Raw genomic sequence first — 17,751 nt, 5'->3', positions numbered from 1 at the left:
CTATTCCACTCCTTGCATCCTGATAAACAAGTCAGTTTTGTAAGGCTATGGCAGCTCCACTTTCCATGAAAGTGTCTTCTGCTGCCCCCAAATTTCATTGAGCAGAAGATAAGAATTTGGCCATTTAGCCAGGACTTCCCACCAGAGGAGCAGCTGGAGAATGTCCAGTCCTGGGACAAACAAGCCCCAGCTCTGCTGAACTGGAAAAGGAAGGTTAACAGAGCCTGGACATGGTGGTTTCACATCACATATGTAGTACAGATGATTTGTATATGCACAGAATCTGACATATCATGAAAAGGTTGAACTTACTGTGCAGGTAAAAGCTCTCAGCACAGGGTACATACAATCATGGTCATGTATCCTGGTCGTCCTGGGTTCACTGCATATGTACAGCCCGGCAGGCATGCTCATATCCCATGCCTGGGATTTTCCAGATGAAATATGGGATCATTCCACTTTTGTCTCTACGTCAGCATGCTAAATTGTGGAACAGGGGTTTCAGCTCTCCTGAATACATAAAACAATAAAACTGGTATTAAAAGGACAGGCTGTGGTTCTTTTGCCTTGAGGTAAAATTTTCACCTCTTGGATTCCTCATGGTCTTTGTATTCTCTTGTTGAAAGCTGAAAGGTATCACAAAGTTAGATGACCCTACAGACACTGGCTGCAGTTAAAAATTGTAACTGGTCATACCTGGGTGAGGAAAGTAAGGGGTATCTTCAGCTTGGGACTGCCTCAAATAGCTACTCCAGCTGTTGGAATGAGGGCATTTCCAGGTCAGGAAACATCACAAAACTCATACTGGTAGCAACAATGGGCCACCATGGGAAAGTCAGAGCTCTTATTCATGTTTCAGGCTCTGGACTGTTCAGAGGTCCAAACAAAACTCAGAGCTGCAAAAGCTTGGAATATCATGAAAACACACTCATCTGGAAATGGTCTAAGAATCATCCATGGTGGTTACTGGCAACAACTGAAGAACCTAGGTAGACAAGTCTCTCCTTCCCAGGATGCAGGAAACGTTGTTGGGATGGCCTTTCCCAAGGCATTTTTCTTCTGAGTTTCCCTTCACAGTCGGTAACAAAGCCACATCCTGCAAACAATGGACATCGTGCAGGAGACTGGAATCTGACACTGGAACTTCTGAACACTTGGCACTAAAAATGTTAGCATCCCGCCCCAGTACTAAAAGAAAGTCATTGCAACTGCTACCAGTGAGATGACTCGGACATTTGAGAAGAACAGGAAAAGCTTGGAGGTTGGGTCTGGAACAGATGCTGCCTAGGAGTGAGGAACCTGTAATCAAGTCCTCCATGGGGGTAAAGACACTCAGCAGGACAAGACTACTCTCAACACAGTATAAAGTTGGGGTATTGAGTTCTGCAAAGCACGGTGTCTGTCCTTGAGGGCAGGAGAAATGGGCTTTGGTGGATTCCATGGGGTTCCTCCGGATTTCAGGGCTGAGGACTTGGGCTCAGTGTTTCTGAACATCTATCAGCACACAAAACCAGCTCATAGCAGCTCTATAGGAGGAAGAAGACTTACCCATGGCCTAAAGAAAGTTCCCTGACAGCACAAGTCAGGTGTATGCTGGGTTGGTTGCCATATACAAGTCTTACATTAGCAGTGCAGTGGACACATCTGGAGGGCTTGTAATTACATTTGGTTCTTAAGGGTGCACTGTAAGTCCTCTCTGATGGCTCACTTTAATCCTTGCAAAAGTGGACTGTTGAAGTTGGGTGGTCTCTGACCACAGGTGCACTTCTAATTAAAATGCAATGGGAAAAATCAGGGAAAAGACCTGCAACAAGGAGCAAGGGGCTTGCTAAAGAGTCATTTTTATGGCAGCCTTACAGAATTAAGGCAGGTAAGAGTTTGGAGCAGGTGGTGTTCACACAAAGCGAGTTATTTTGGATCCTTGCTGAAGTAGAAGATGGAAGATGCTCATTCATAAAAAAACTTCCCTCCTTTTTGTTGTTTTGATGATTATTCCTCACTCTGCCTTACTGCTTCGTTTTGTCCTATTTCAAAGCAAACACGACACAAGAAAATTGATAGTACATGAGGTGGTCCCCCTAAAGTAAGACTTTGTCAGGGACCTCATTTTTAATTCACCAGCTTAACTAAATGCTTTCCTGCCTCCTTCCTACTCCAGAAGCCCTGGAGTAGCTTCTCCAGCATGAGGCCTCTCCATATCTCATTACATGACACAGGATGTTCCTGGCAATATGACAATAAAAAAGGGCTGGGAATATTCATGCCTTGCTGTATCTGGTACATCTCACTGCAGGGACAGGATTCAGTTGCCAGCATGAAGGCATTTAACATCATTTTGGATGTTGCACATCATTGTCCAAACCAACCTCTAATTGTCATGCCAGAAGCTGCAAGTCTCCCAGTAATCCTGTGCCACGTCTAACACACTTCAGGGCATCTTAACTGATGTGAAGTACTAAATGTGTGAGCAGCTGAACTGAGACATGACTGTGCACACTCTTTTGCTACCTCAGCTAAGAAGAACACATATTAACATAAATCACAAATACTTCTTCATCAGCATGGCCTAGAAACCTAAACAGTGTGGGTACAAACAATAACTTGCATTGCTACAATATCTTGATTATTTGTGATTGCATCCCAGACCTTTTCTACTCACCAGAGCCTCTCCATTTTTTGCATAGAGAAAGACTATTGCCCTGCCATTTCTAGTGAAAGTCACTTTGGCTATTAACCACACAATCTAGATGGGACATTTAAACCTTAGCTAGTCACTCTTGGCTCTCTTTTTAATCCGTGGAAAGAAACAGGCACCTCCAGAAAGGAGGAAACACCCTTTTGAGATTGGTCTCCAACTCCATAGACTATCAAATAAACCTTGGTTAACCAGTTAAGAAGAATAGTTAAGTCAGATGAGATGAATCCCACATTTAGGATCGAATTTGCAACAGAAATCAAGGATGTCTTTAATTTTAAACACCACATATTGAGATGAACATTTGCAGAAATACTGGCTTTTGACCATTTTCGAGCTTAAGCAAAAATGGTTTTCATCATTCTACAATAACATCCTAACTGTCCCAAAACAGGAAAGTTTTTAGACTCATATTTCTTCCTAGGTTGCCAGTTTTAACTGGCTAGTGGAGAATAATTGTTTCTCATTCATTGATTTGCTTTCTTATCAGTTTCTTTTCAGGATTGGCAGCTGCCAATCTCACCTTTATTTAACACCAGGCCTGTTCTGTGAAAGCTACCTCTCTCTAACCCTGGTTAGAGATGTATAGAGAGTGACAAAATTTATCTGTGAGAATTTCTGATGAGCATATTACTCAGAGAACCATTAAACTGTGTATTCTCCACGTGCACCAATATTTACTTTTTTCAATTGCATTGCTCCTTTGAGTGTTCTTCATACATGGTTACAAGAAATATTTCTAAAGGAAGGATGTAATTAATAATTTGGGATTTTTTTTTATTATTATTGCTAGTATTCCAGTGGGAAAATAAAGTCCCTCCAGTGTGGGATTCCAGCTCTGTAAGTCTCATGAAGGAAGAAGAGGTCAGAGGGAACAGGTAGAAGTTAATAATTTTCTTTTAGAGTAAGAAAAAAAAAATCTCAAACACAGATGGAAACCAATGACATTTTGGTGTTGTTTTTGTGAAATGCCAGTACATGTATTCAAATGGACTGCAGTATGATGCCCTTTAATATTTGGAGGCATTCTAGGTCCATCAGGGAGTATATGTGGGGACTCACAATGGTATCCACAGTGGACTGTGCTGAGGTAGATTCCTTCACAGTTAGCATTCAGTAGAAACTTCCAGGGATCAGATCCTCAGCTGATGGGAACCAGAAGTTCTGCCACCTGTCCAAAGCCCATTTTCCATTTTCTGGTCCTATCAGATCACTGAATATTGGCAGTTGAATTTATTACTGCTTTAGAACAGGAGATAGCATTTGCTCAGCTAATCGCAATATTTTATCCTCTCCCCAAAGGGGACATTAATTTAAACAACTTAAATGTAAGCACTATGTCTGTATTCCTTAAAACAAAATTAATCCTGCACAGTGCTACCTGCACGGTGCGGCTATTGCTTACACACAGATATCATCTGGGTAAAGACTATGGATCCCATCCTGAGCTTCAGGTCACTCTGGGGAGGAGAAGGTGGAGAGGGCTTTATCTGGGAAAACTGAGAGGCAAGAGTAGTCATTTAAATATTACCCCAGCCAATGTGCCGTTCAGAGGCTGAGCTGTAAGAGGGCTTGTCAGTCTAGAGAAGATGGATTAGTGAGCTCATGTAAGTGAAGTTGCATAATAAATGCAATTTATCCCTGGATCCATGATCTGCATGAGGCTGACCCTCCAAGGCTGCCTGTCTTTCTGCACAGTGCATCAATGCACACCCATACCGCTGTAGAGAATGCATTTAGGTGTCAAAGGGTTGCAGTCAATCAATCACTCCTTTGGCCACCACCTCTTTTCCCCTCCCCTCAGGGGGGCAACATTCTGTGTTTTATTCTTTCCAGTCATCATTTATTTCTTTTGAAAGAACAAGCCTTCTTTGTTTGGGGCTCCTACACGTTGCACTAGGTGGGAGGGGTGGGGGGATTCTTTCACATGGTCTCTGAGGCAAAGCCCACAGCTGATTTCTGAGTACACCACGTACCATGGTGTCACAAAGATACCACAAACAGAGAAAAGTCATGCAGCCATGTGTTATGGGAGCTGGCCCCATATTCATGCCAAGATTCTGGATTTCCTGGCGCTCTAAAGCTCTTTGGACCATGGGGATTATACATTGCACAAGGTATCAGATGCCAAACACTGACTTTTAAAAAAGCACATGGGAAACAAATCAAAATGACCTCTTAAAAAAAGGATCCTATAGATATGTTTTTAACAATAACAGAGCAGGAAACTTTGCCTTATTAGACATTTACCCAGCTTATCTGCCTGCTGGCATTCCTCAAGTGCACTGGAACACACGCTGGGCCACCTAGGTCTGGGATCCTCTCCGATTTCACAAACTGAGCAAGGTCAGCCCAGGGCAGCGATTGAATAAGATTCCTCTTAGTGAAAACCCCACTGTCCATCAAAAATGATGCTATTCCATGAATTGGCAATGATGAACTTCTTTTTCGGTCAAAGATTATTGCAGAGCTGGGAACAGCTGGAGTTGCTCTTCTGAACAGCGGGTCAAATCCATGTCCTTCTGTCCACCTGTCTGTTGAAGACTTGGTACACTTTGCACAACACTGGGAATATTCACCCCAAATGGCCTGGTCAAAGTTACTTTTAACTTACCTTCCACCACTCTACAATGCCTTTGATAAACAAAATGCTACATACAGTATCTGTTTTACTGACTTCCCTTTGCCAAGGAGGAGATACAGCATCAAGAGAGTTCCCCGGCCAGCAAAACCCTTGCACACTTGCTCTGCTTTCAGCATGTGAGTAATGCTGTCAAACTCAACTGCATAATTTGAACCAGGCAACATCTACACAGATATTTCAGAACTTAAACTGTATTCAATGAGACTGAAGTAGCATAAGTGTAGCTGTCTACAGTGTAGAAAGCTACCTGAGATTGTAACTCTCAGCTCTCCTTAGAGTCAATTTAAAAAAAAAAAATCTTAGGACATAGGCCATATAATCTAGTGAATACATCCACTTTAGGATGAGTAAAATGTGGAAAAGTGTCTGAATGAATTCAGTAAGGTTTTTGGGGGGAGTCAGTAAGCTGCAGCATTTCTTGTTCAGCACTAGGAGGCCTGAAGTCAGTTTTAACATGTTCTCAAGCAGTGGCATGAAGCTGTGGGTTGATTAACACTTTAAACCATCACTGTCCATAAAGGAATCAGTCCCATTTAACCATGTCCTGTGCCATTTGTTCTCTCCAAAGTCACCAGGACTCTCCATCCCAAAAAGTCAGAACATGAAAAAGAAATAACTACTCATATGGGGTTTAGCAGCAAAACCTCAGACCGAGCGAGATTGGAAATAAAAATGGTCGTAAACAAGACTCTCCACCTGCCCTTTCTAGCCCCACTTGCCTGATGAGTTTCTATGCACAGGCTTGCTTTCAGTCCAGCAACTGTCAGCAGCATTCTGGATTGCAAACCAGTCCACACAGTCCCTTTGGCACCCTACGGAATTTATCTTTGTCACACTGGAAACCTGCACTCTTGTGCTCACCAGTCTTCTCAGCCAGGTCTCTGCTCTTTCTCTTGGCTCCATTCTGTCCATGTCTGTATCTTACCCTCTCCCTGCCCTCCATAAATGCCTTTTTTCTAGGGAGGCCTTGCTGCTTTCAGAAGGGTTATAATTTCCATTTCCTCTATTTGGCCCAAAGGGTAGCATCTGATACAAGACAAACAAGCGGTCTTGTCTCCTGCTGCTCAGCCACAGTTTTTGTAAAGGACTGTCAGTTATAGCACATCTATAGTTCAATTTCCCCCTTTTTAAAAAATGTTAATTTTTCAGCTGGCCTGTTTCCCTGCATGGTTTTATCCTTAGGCTGCTGTCTGACATTAACAGTGCAAGAAAGAGAACCTGTAGCCTGTAAAAGACATGACTGCAGTCACCTTGGGTCAGCCCAAGCTGTTGTTGATCTGCATTCCAAGCTACAAATCTGTGATTTTGTTTAAGGCCAGAATCTACACTAATTTCAATTAGAACCCTACTAGTTGAAAAATGTTTACAAAAACAGTCTTATTGGAGGAGAGTGATTTATTTTGCTAGGCACTCTTTAACATCTGTTGCCTGAAATTATATTTTCATGCCTGCCTTGGAAGAATACAGACTGTGAAGTTCAAGGTTCCATTGCAGCATCACCACCAGGAACAGTCAAGATTATTAAGACATCTGGAGCCATCTCAGCATAAGGACCACTCATCCTGAACTACTCCATAGTGGTGTAGACCAAACAAACATAAAATCTAGATCCAGATTCTCCTTTACCCATGGACACAACCAGGAACCCCACAGAATGGGGGGAAACTCATGGAGACAGACTACAAATGGCAGATTTGGCTGCAATTGGATTAAAGAGAGTGAAATTATTATGATATCTGCAAATACCTGAATACCTGCAGCAGCAGCAAGTGAGAAGAAGGTTGCTACAGCAGTGATGTGTGTTATGCCAGACCCTGTATCTCTGATAGAGAGTGCAGGGAAGGGCAGGGATCTGGGAAAGGGAGGGGATGTGGGAAGCCAGATGAAAAGTTTTATTAGGTGATTATTAAACTATTCTGCAGTGCCAAGCACAGCTCAAGGCTGCCAGCTTGTCTCACTTCAAAACCAAAATTAAAATAATGAGAGGGGCCCTAATCACAGGGTGGCTAATGGCTGATTTTCTATCTGTGCTGGCTGACAAGCTTCACCACCCTCATCAGTCTGAGAGAGAAGCTCAGAGGTGGCAGAGAACCTTCCCCCAAGGGCAATACTCTTTCAGCTCACTGTGGTGCCCTTCATAGAATCATAGAATCATTTAGGTTGGAAAAGACCTTCAAGATCATAGATACAGGCTCCTAATCTGGTAATGAAAAGTGTGATGAGAACCCAAACTACCGAGCAGCCAGGGCTACCAGAGGCTGGCTCCTTTCCCAGTGAATGGAGAGAAGATGGAACTGTCTTTCGACCACCTACTCGTGGAGCCTAATTCTTTTGTCGTGACTGCTTCATTCCACAGACCCAGGGGCAGCAGCTAGGAGCCTTGAGAGTGGGTGGTCTGAATTATTCGTCACTGCCATGTAATGAAATACCATCTGGGGCATCTTCATCCTTTTAGGCACCTTAATAGGTGGTCTAAATATAATCCATTCTTCACGTATAGGATACAGACGTCTACCATGGAAAGGAAAACTTTCTCCTGAAAGGTGGACGTGGACAACTTTTCTGCTGTCCCCTGGCCTCAGTCCTCAGGGGAGGTAGTCAGGGTGATGTCAAGAGCATCAGAGTTACAAACATGGGTTCACAATGTCTGCGTCTAGACCTAATGGCAACTGCAAAACATGTGGATGTTGAGTAAAAAAGATCCAGGTCTTGATTCAGCAAAGCATTTTAGCACACATTTTGAATCTGACTGTGTTTGCTGGATCACAAGTATGCATTTGGCAGGGGCTTGTCAAAGACAGGTCTGAGACAGAAAAAATACGCTGTGACTCAGCAGCAGTGTGGCCCAGGAGAACGACTGATCCTGAGACATGCCTGGGCTGGATGGAACTACACCATTCACCTGGGAATGTTGTATGTATCAGGATAAGGCCCTCTTCAATACGAATGGATTTCCTCTCTCCAAAGGGCTGGTACAAGGTTCCCTTTCTTTGACGCCATCAACATTATGATTCTGCATGCTGTGGCCAGTCTATTTTTAAATAATGTAGGCAATACAGCCCTGCCTACATCACATCTCTGGGGACATTTCTGCCATTTTAATTGAACTTCTCGCGCGCGAGAAGCTTTCTCCACACCTAGCTTTCATTTGCCTTGACCTGCTTTTCATCTCATCACTGTGTTGACGGTGACCTTCTCAGGGTGACCTTCTGAGAAGGTCACCGTCACCGTGCCAGGTTGGCACAGAGGAGGCAATACAAGACAGACTCCTTGACCTATGATGTTGTCCACCCACCTGAACACAAGTGTTCTGTGGGATGTGTTAGCTGGCTTTAGGATCTGGCGGCAGATTTCCATGCCTAGAACTAGCAGTTCTGGTAATTCTCCAAGAGACGAAAGGGAGAAATATATAGCGCTGAGCAGAAAGGCAGTGCTGTTCTTAGAGAACTGTGTGGGGCTGACGTAATGTTCTGTGCTATGATATTCCCAGTAGGAACATATGACTTTGGGTCACAGGTTTGCGGGTAGCCATCTTGTTAACGTAATGGCAGCTCAGAGCAATCCAGCCTCCGTTTTTCCACTGCGTGTGCATATGCGCATCCATGTGGTTTCGCCTGCAAGCACAGAATCAATATGACTGGTTTTGCCTTTTATAAAATCCATGCTTTGTCTTGGTCCCTTCCCAGTAAACTATTGGCTCACCATTAGTGGATCTGGTAAGCTTCTCCTGTACAATTAATAGCTGGACGAGTATGTTGGGTGGATGGAGAAAGAGACCTCAGGGCTTCAGCACTTGCAAATCCCACAGCAAGTTCCTATCTACTCCCACTCCTGCAGGAACACCATGGCAACGAGCTCAAACTGTGCAAATTGGCTGCAAAGTGCTTTTCTTCAGTTAGTAATACAATACTTTTTCTTTCTCCAGACATCCAATATACACTTGCAACCCCCAAACACCCCTTACCAGCTCCCAATGTGATAAGCAATTAATTTGGCTAAGGCTTCCTTTTTTAGGAGCTAAAGCTGTTAGAGTTTCTGGTCTTGGAGGAGATGTTAAATCTGCTCTCTTCCCTACCAGACCATTCATGCAGAACACCACCACCTTGCCTCTTGGACACTAAGGTCCAAGTGATATGAGAGCAGCTGTTGAGCTTGCAAAGCCTATTGAACTTGCCTACCATGCCTGAGAAGCCTTTTCTGCATCGAAGGTATTTTTTCTACTGATCTTTAGAGCAGGGAAAGATTTGGGTAGGCAGATGATTTGGACCCTACCCTACAAGGTCCTTTTCTGAGGAGCCGTAACACTGCAGATCCATTTTCACTGTGATTCAAATCCTCTTTCTCACCTCACATTAAAAAGAAAACGTCAAAATGTGCTACGGCTCAGTAAAACACAGCAAGGGTTGCTGATTTCCTGCCTGGTGCTCCTATTCCACGTTCTCAGTGCAAATTTTAGGATCCTCTTTAATTCAAAGTCTAAGGTGTTCGGTCTCAAAATGATATTCAAACTCCACTGTAGATTCAGGACATACTAATGCTCAGCCTGTCTCCTTTTTCCACCAGAAGCCCATTGTGGGCTTGGTAGCTGGCATGCCCTCATTCAGACATACTCTTTCCTACCTTTTGCAATCCCTCAGGTGTATGCAATTTGTATTACAGAAGTACCGAGAGGTAATGTGTAAAATGAGGCCTCATTTGGCAAAAAAAGAACCCCTAGTAAAACAAAGTCTCCAAGATGAGGAGCTTCTAAAGACAATGCAAGTAGATAAACTAAGAGAAAGGGAGGTGAATGAAATGAGACATGGTGGGGTGAAGCAATTTGTTTAAGAACATGTAATCTCTGTTGCATCTTTTTGCTCAGATCCTCAAGGTGGCTGACATGATTTGATACTCACAGTGGGTTTTTTTGAAACTAAAAGGAAAAAAAGGCCAACATCACAGCAAATGCCAAGAGCACAATGCACAGAGGTTCAGGGTTTGTATTGGGAAAGAAAGATTATGATAAACACATGATGCTGAAAAGCTTTGATTTAGCGTGATGGGAAGGGAGGAAAGAGGGACAATTCCAGTTATAGCACAGAATAAGGTATAAAGCCAAACGGAACAGAAGATGAAAGGGACAAACAGAAGTAGTAGGACAGGTCAGCAGCATTGATGGAGTTGTTGTTGTCTTTGAATAGCAACAGGGTGCCTCTAGACAGAAAAAAAATCATAAACGATGAAAGTTGTGTCAGCAGCAAAAAGTTGGCAGGAAGCACTGCCTGCACTGAGTGGTGCTGGGCTGCACAAGAAAAGCTGATTATCATGCAGAATCACTTACCCAGCTCTCAAATTTGACTCCTTCACTCCTACTGCAGCAGCCTTTCTCTCAGCTGAATGGGTGACATTCCCATGATGCCTTTTTTTTTTTTTTTTTGTCCCTCCAGGCTCAATGATTCTCCGTTTTGAATGTAGAACTGGTGTACCTAATCCAAATTAGGAAGGTCCTGTCATAAGCAGATTCACTTATTTCTTCATTGGCAAAGTCCAAAAAGCATTAAAGTAAATGGGACAAAGAAAACCAAGTGGTTTGGGGGCAAAGTCCCTGAACTGGGACTTCTTGTACGGTATTGGGCAGGTCTTTAACACATGTAATGAGTAATTCTAATTGTGCCTCACGCCTAGACTTAGAAATAAGACATTAAGGCATTTCTATTTGTTTGGATAGCAAGCTTTGATTGCAGCTGAGTTCCTAGATGCTCCCTTGGACATAACATTTACTTTCCAGGAGGCAACGTTTGCTTGGTTGTGCTCAGAGAGAGCATCCATTTTCTTCCTGGGACCATTTTTCACCCTGGAAAGGAGTCTCACGCATCGCTCTCCTGCTCTTTGTGCTCGCGCTCATTCTTGTTCATTCCTCTCAGATAAAGTAACGTTTACTTAAGACTGGAAAATCTTACTTTATGAACCTTTTACTTCATGGCTTGGGCTCGGCTCAGCTGAAAAATTAGAGGCCACATCCTCACGTAGTATAAAACGGGAATCGGGCCAGTTTCCACCAGGGGAGAATCCAACCTCCCCTGGCAAGAACAACGCTGCTCGGATCGACCAGCGAGGGTTAACGGGCTGTCATGCTTCACTTTTAACATCATCTCTAACAAAAGGAGAACACAGGAGACATAGAAAGGGAGCGAGAGGTTTTCTGAGGGAGCATAAATATAATTGCAGTCAGAGGCCGATATTTTCCATGGTTTGCAGCAGAGTCATTCACAAGCCTCAGACATCAATAAATGAACCTTTAACTTGCCTCCTAGCTCTGTTATCCGTTCCACAGAGCGCTTTAATTACTTGGTGCCTAAGAAGCATTTTGGACATTGAAGTCTGTCACCCCTTAAGCTGTCTGCCTGACTCTTCATTTCACGAACAAGATACACACAACCTCGTTTAGCCAATGGCAGGCTGGTCACACAAGTATTATGTTTTTCCTCTCGCTGTCTACTGTTTCACCACTGTAGGAATTACACAGCCAAGAGCACAGTAGGAATAATGGCTCTATTCATTTCCCCCTGGGACTAATTCTTACAGATGGCAAGCACTGCGATGGGGCAAATTAGCTTCTTATTTCATTTGGAGGCTTAAAGTTATAAGCTCATTTTGTTGTTGTTTACGGGATAGCTCACCACAGGACGGTACAACCCTGTACGTTGCTGTTAGGAGGAAAAGAGGCAAATCCTGTACCAACGGTGGTCAGGGGGAAGGAAAGGGGATGCTAGGAGGACCCTGTCGCTGCTGAGCCCGTACCCGCCGTGTGCTCGGATCTGCAGCCGGAGCAAAGCTTTCTGGCTGCCTGGGCTCCCAGTCAGGTGCTGATACGAAGGGGAGGCTTAGCAATGCTGCAATCCAGGATCACGGCCGCGGTAGTTTGGGAAATCAGGATTTGTGAGTGCTTTTGGGGAGAAGTGGTGGAAAAACAAGCACAGTTTCCACAAACAGGCTTGGCTGCCGTGAGATTACTTGGGAATGTGCTACAGATGAAAAATCGGGAGATCCTTGTTTACCTGAAAAGACTGGCAAACAGACGTACCCATGAATGTTTTCTTTCACAGTCATTTTCCTCTCGAGACACACGAGAGAGCAGCAGTTTCAAAACCCAACAGAAGATCCTTGCAAAGGAAAGGCCATCTTTTTCCCTTCGGTAATCACTGTGTGGTTGCGATTACCCACTGAACTATGGCCATGTGCACCACCGTACCTTTACCAGATGGCATTTCCAGACAGGGCTGGGCCTTCACGTACATGGTCGTTTGTCTAATTTTCCAAGCAGAAAATAGAAGGATATAGCCTCAGTTTTGAGTGAATCAGCATCTCTCTGGAGATTTCAATTTATACCAGCCACTAATCTGGCCTATAATGTCGCTTTTTATGAGAGCTTTCATGGTCAAAATCTCTTCTCATGAGTAGTAATGTACCACGAGTAGTAATAGAAGGTGGTGGATGGGATTTTATTTGCTTGCAAAAACCCTGTATTTGTGTCTCAGACAGAAATTGTCGGTGAAACAAGTAACCATCATTCATCAGAGGTGTTATGAAGAACTGTTTTCTTGCAACTGCTGGCCAAGATAAAGGGTTTATTTTCTGCAGTGTCTCAGAAGATCATAAGGGATGTCTAACCTCTCCTCGGAGAACCTTAAGGACAGTGAGTTCAGCCTCACATCAGAGAGGTTATAGGTACAGACTTGAATCATACCAGTGAGTTGGTTTCAAATGCATGACAGTCTCAAGCCTCAGATTCCCTGTCCTCTTTATACTTTATCAGCACTGTAAAGAGCTCTGTGAATCTTCAGTATTTCAGCTACAATTGCATTTTGGCTACAATTACATTTCAGCAACTGCTGAAGCTGGAATACACATGACTCTTTCAATTCTGTTCCATCTAGAGGTCTATCAACATCACTGTTTGTGTGTCTTGATTTCTTATCTCCCTTATCTTTCCATCTCTCCCAAAAGTCACCTCTGCTCTGGCTTATTCCTCATTACTCATTCCTGTGTCTATCTGCTACTTAATTATCTTTCTGTTTTATCCAGGAGAAATATAAGAATAAGAGCTTGCCTCCTTTCACTTAGAATCATGGAATCATAGAATCATTTAGGTTGGAAAAGACCTTCAAGATCACCGAGTCCAACCACCAACCATGCCCACTAAACCATGTCCTGAAGTACCCCATCTACTTGCTTTTTGAATACCTCCAGGGATGGTGACTCAACCACTTCCCTGGGCAGCCTATTCCAATGTCTGACAACCCTCTCAGTAAAAAAATTTTTCCTAATATCTACCGTAAATCTCCCTTGCCTCAACTTGAGGCCATTTCCTCGCGTCCTAAACTTTCAGTGTTTACACCTCCATCTGAATTGGTCTCCCCCAACTGTTTTTATTGTCTTGAAGAGAAAAAGGTACTTTCAGAGCATGAGTCATCTGATCTATTTTTAGGGATTAATTGCACTCTAGATGCTACCTGTCGTATCGACTAGTTCTCTGTTCGTTATAAAAGACCTTGGTGTGTCTTGCTCAGACATGCACATCTACATTGTAGATGATCTTCACCTCCCTTCAAGCATCCTCATGCACTAAGAAGTCCTTTGTTCCTTTCCCACCATATTCCTTATGCCCTTTCCACCATTCAGCTATGTCCACCAGACATCTCCTATTGCAGTGCCACATTCCTGACACCCACGGTAATTTCTCTTCCTTAAGATACACAATACAGTGTTCCAGACTCATCAGGCACTGCACCTTTTTTCCACAGAAGGGCATGTCCCAGAAGGCATAAAACAGTGTTCAGACATTATCAAGTGGAATTTAGTTTTTCAGGTCCTTCACTCTCACAGTCCCACATTGACCCTGAGTCCTTATTCTGCTGTTCTTCAGGATGGAAAGTGGGAGATGTCTTCATGACCCGATGCAGAAGTCCACTATGGCAGAAAGCCACATTGAGATAATCACCTTGCTTCTGGTCTCTTAACTAGACCAGGATTTCCATATACTACAACCTTGTGTGACTCTGCTCCTTCTCCATACCCTGTGACCTTACTCTGTAGATCCTACAGCTCTGGTAATGTTCTACCGTTAAGCAAAACTTACTTCCTATTGCATATTTTTTCTTTAGAATGGAGCAATTGCTGGCCATTGAATCTACTACTTCGTGTGGCTGAGAGCTAGAAAGACCTCATAGCTCACAGGTGTGATATCAGCAGTATTCACATATGGCTTTTATTGTGCACACATGGCAAAAGTGCACATTCTTAGATCATGTGGAGTAATTTCCACCCAGCTGTTAATGAGGTTTTGATGGTCACCATAAGCAGAAAAGTGGCATATATCTTGTCTGTATCTCAGATGTTTCTAGGTCTGCATAAAAATATGAACTTTTCTTTTCTGAAACAGTTCAAAATATTCAAAAAGAAAATTGCTGTCAACAATATCAAAATAACCTGAAAATGATTTTTGAGGGAAGAGGACACAACAATTTGGATTAAAAAAAAAAACTTTCACATGTATTAAATAATAGATATAGCCTATTATAATAATTTAAGAAATTATAATGGCTTTTACAGCATATAAAACAATCTTCAAAATGAAAAGTCACGACAACTTGAAAATTGGTAATTCTCTTTTCTGACAAGATTAAGGCAGAATGGTTCCATCCCACAAAATGCTACATTTGCATATGCACAGACACACACATATGCTTGCAAAATGCAGCCTGCTAACAGACTCTTCTTTTTTCTGAAAGTTTCATTTGTGAAAAAAATATTTAAAAATAAAATCCTATTTTCAACACAGAAACAATCTCTTCAGAAAGCTTCCAGCCACAAGAGAATACACTGGTAGAAAAGTAAACCTGATTGTTCTGTAAAGCCACCATACCATGAGATAATGTTCTAGGTGGTGTAAACTACCCCAAAACTCTAGGTACTGGAGTAAGTATGGACGATTAAAGTAATGTGTGAGGCTGCAACTTCTCCATAGCTTTTCTCTATGCATCCACCACCCGCACCTGGGCTTTAGAGAAAAGGGAGCTGACCTGTCCTTAAGGCTGTCGTTTTGTTGGCTCTACTGTACAAGTGGGATGCATTTTTTGAGCCATCCTGAGCTCGGCTGCAGTCATGCTATAAGTCTCCGATCTGCTCCTTTTCCTGATGCGGCAGGTTGGAGCTTCATCATAGTTTGCCCTTTTCTCTGCAGAAAGATCTTACTCTCTGTTGTAGGGTGACCACCTCCATTTTCTTCCAAGTCAGAAAAGAAAACGAAGAAGAAGAAGAAAGAAAAAACCCACATGTTGATTGTATTGAATCACAAAACCAACATTATGCTGTGGCGGAAATTCCTTCCTCACTCTGATGCCTCCCCCCCGGCTTTCTGTCTTCGCTTGGAGCCAGTGGTTACTGGAACCACCAAGTCCTACAGTTCGTCGGGCCAAGTCCTCGCCTGCATCCACCACCACTCAGTCCCAAGCCCTTGAGGGGAAAGCTCAGGCTAGAAAAGCCACGCAAACACACTGATGAAAGCCCATGTCAGCAACGTATGCATACAGACCTCCCTACCTCGCTGGATTAATGATTTCTGTGGTAGACTCATTGCCCGTTTTACAAGCGTAGACTCAAAGCAGAAAAGGGGAGGAGGAGAGGGCCGAGAGAGGAGGCATCGAAATTTAATGACAAAATCACGGCTAGCTTTGCCAGGGCATTTCATTATATAAGTTGAGCCGTAACATCGTTTCCTACACCCCTGTGACCAAAGGAATGCAAGGAGCACGTGGCTCGAACCAGCCGGTGAAATGGATAGCTTACTGAGTCCAGGAACACGCGTAGGCTGTCCCAGCCACCGCAGGGTAGAAGTGCAGCCTCGCCAGTGAATGAACGAGCTGCTCCAGAGTTTCTCTAACTCCGGTCCAGGGGATTAAGCGATTCACTCCAGGGTTTGCAAGGGAAAGCCTGGGTAAGCCAGCCAAAGGCAGAGTGCACTAAGCATGCAAGGAGTTCAGCTCAGGATTCTTTATTAAAGGAATAGAAATGAACAACGATAAAGTAAAATTCCAGCAGCTAAAATGCAAAAGCCTCCACGTTTCTGGCGACTCCAGGCTGAAGGGCTTGTAATGCAACGCTGCTGCTTTCTGTGTTATTTCATTTCTCCAAATCCATCCCCCCCATCACACACACTTTTCCTCCTCCTAACCTTGCACACTGAGGTCTCTGAAGCTAAATTGGTGTTATTACCTATGCATGTGCTGCCCAGTGTCCTCAGTTCACTGAATTATAAATTGCAAGTGACAACAGCAAATATTAACAGACTGATCAGCACCTATTTTCCTCCTTATGGCAAGAAAAGAGACATATCAGCACTTATCTCCCCAGAGGTACCTCCCCAGGTAGGGGCCAACTTACTTGGATCGAGCTGTTTTCAAAGACCACCATAGTACTCAACAAGCTTCCATGACTAATGTCAAACTTGTGGGCTAACATCTGCACAAGCTAGAAAAGCATCCTAAATGTTAGGCTGTAGTCTGGAAGTGAACGCATATCTTCCCTCCTGCTAATGTTGCATCAAGCTTGCAAGATTCATGGGGCTTGAAGAACAGGCAGCAAAGGGGAGTCTGGCTGGATAATCTAGTGGTTAGTGGTCTCTGGTCAAGGCTTCTGATGTCTAAAATAAAATGTAAATACCCTTTGCAGAAATCTCCCAGAAAGCTACTCAAAGCAGGAAAATGTTTTATGACCTGTCTTTTTCCCTAGTTATAGCCCTAAACCAGCACCAATGACCTCCCAGCATGCCTTCCTTTATTATTTCCATCTGATAAGTATAGATATCTCATCACCTGCAATTCTGGCTTTGGGAAGTTCATTCCAGAACCCTAATTCTCCTCACCACCCATTATAGAGGGAAGCGAGGTGCTGATATCAGCCGTGTGCATCTCGCTTGTAATTGTTGCTGACCAACTTCCAGATGTTTCATCACGGAGTGTTGAAACATCTGTGCCCTTTTGTGGAAGGACAATCTTTCTGCAATAGTGCAATCAGCGAAGAGTGCAGGGAGAGGCAGTGTTTTTTATTAGATTGGACACACATAGCTGAGGAAAAACTAAAACTAGGAAGGCAAATAACAGACAAGTTCCTTGGTAGGCAAGCCCTTCTTTGAGGGTGAAACAGGACCAGCAAGTTTGTGCTTGGGTTCTAAAGTATACTTCACTTGAGCAGTTGGTTCACATCCAAACTGCTGAAAAGAAGTGTTTGGCATCATATCACTAGCCATTAGCTGTTCATGGGTGATGGGACAGGAGCAAGAAAACACTGCTGCTGCTCTTGACATAAAGTTAGGAGTAACTAAACAGAGACATCTTGTTTTAGGTAATCATACATCTACTGTCAGTCCCTTTTA

The sequence above is a fragment of the Harpia harpyja genome, chromosome 1, assembly GCF_026419915.1.
Source record: "Harpia harpyja isolate bHarHar1 chromosome 1, bHarHar1 primary haplotype, whole genome shotgun sequence".
NCBI classification, from domain to species: domain Eukaryota; kingdom Metazoa; phylum Chordata; class Aves; order Accipitriformes; family Accipitridae; genus Harpia; species Harpia harpyja.
Note: the sequence above shows the minus strand (reverse complement) of the source record.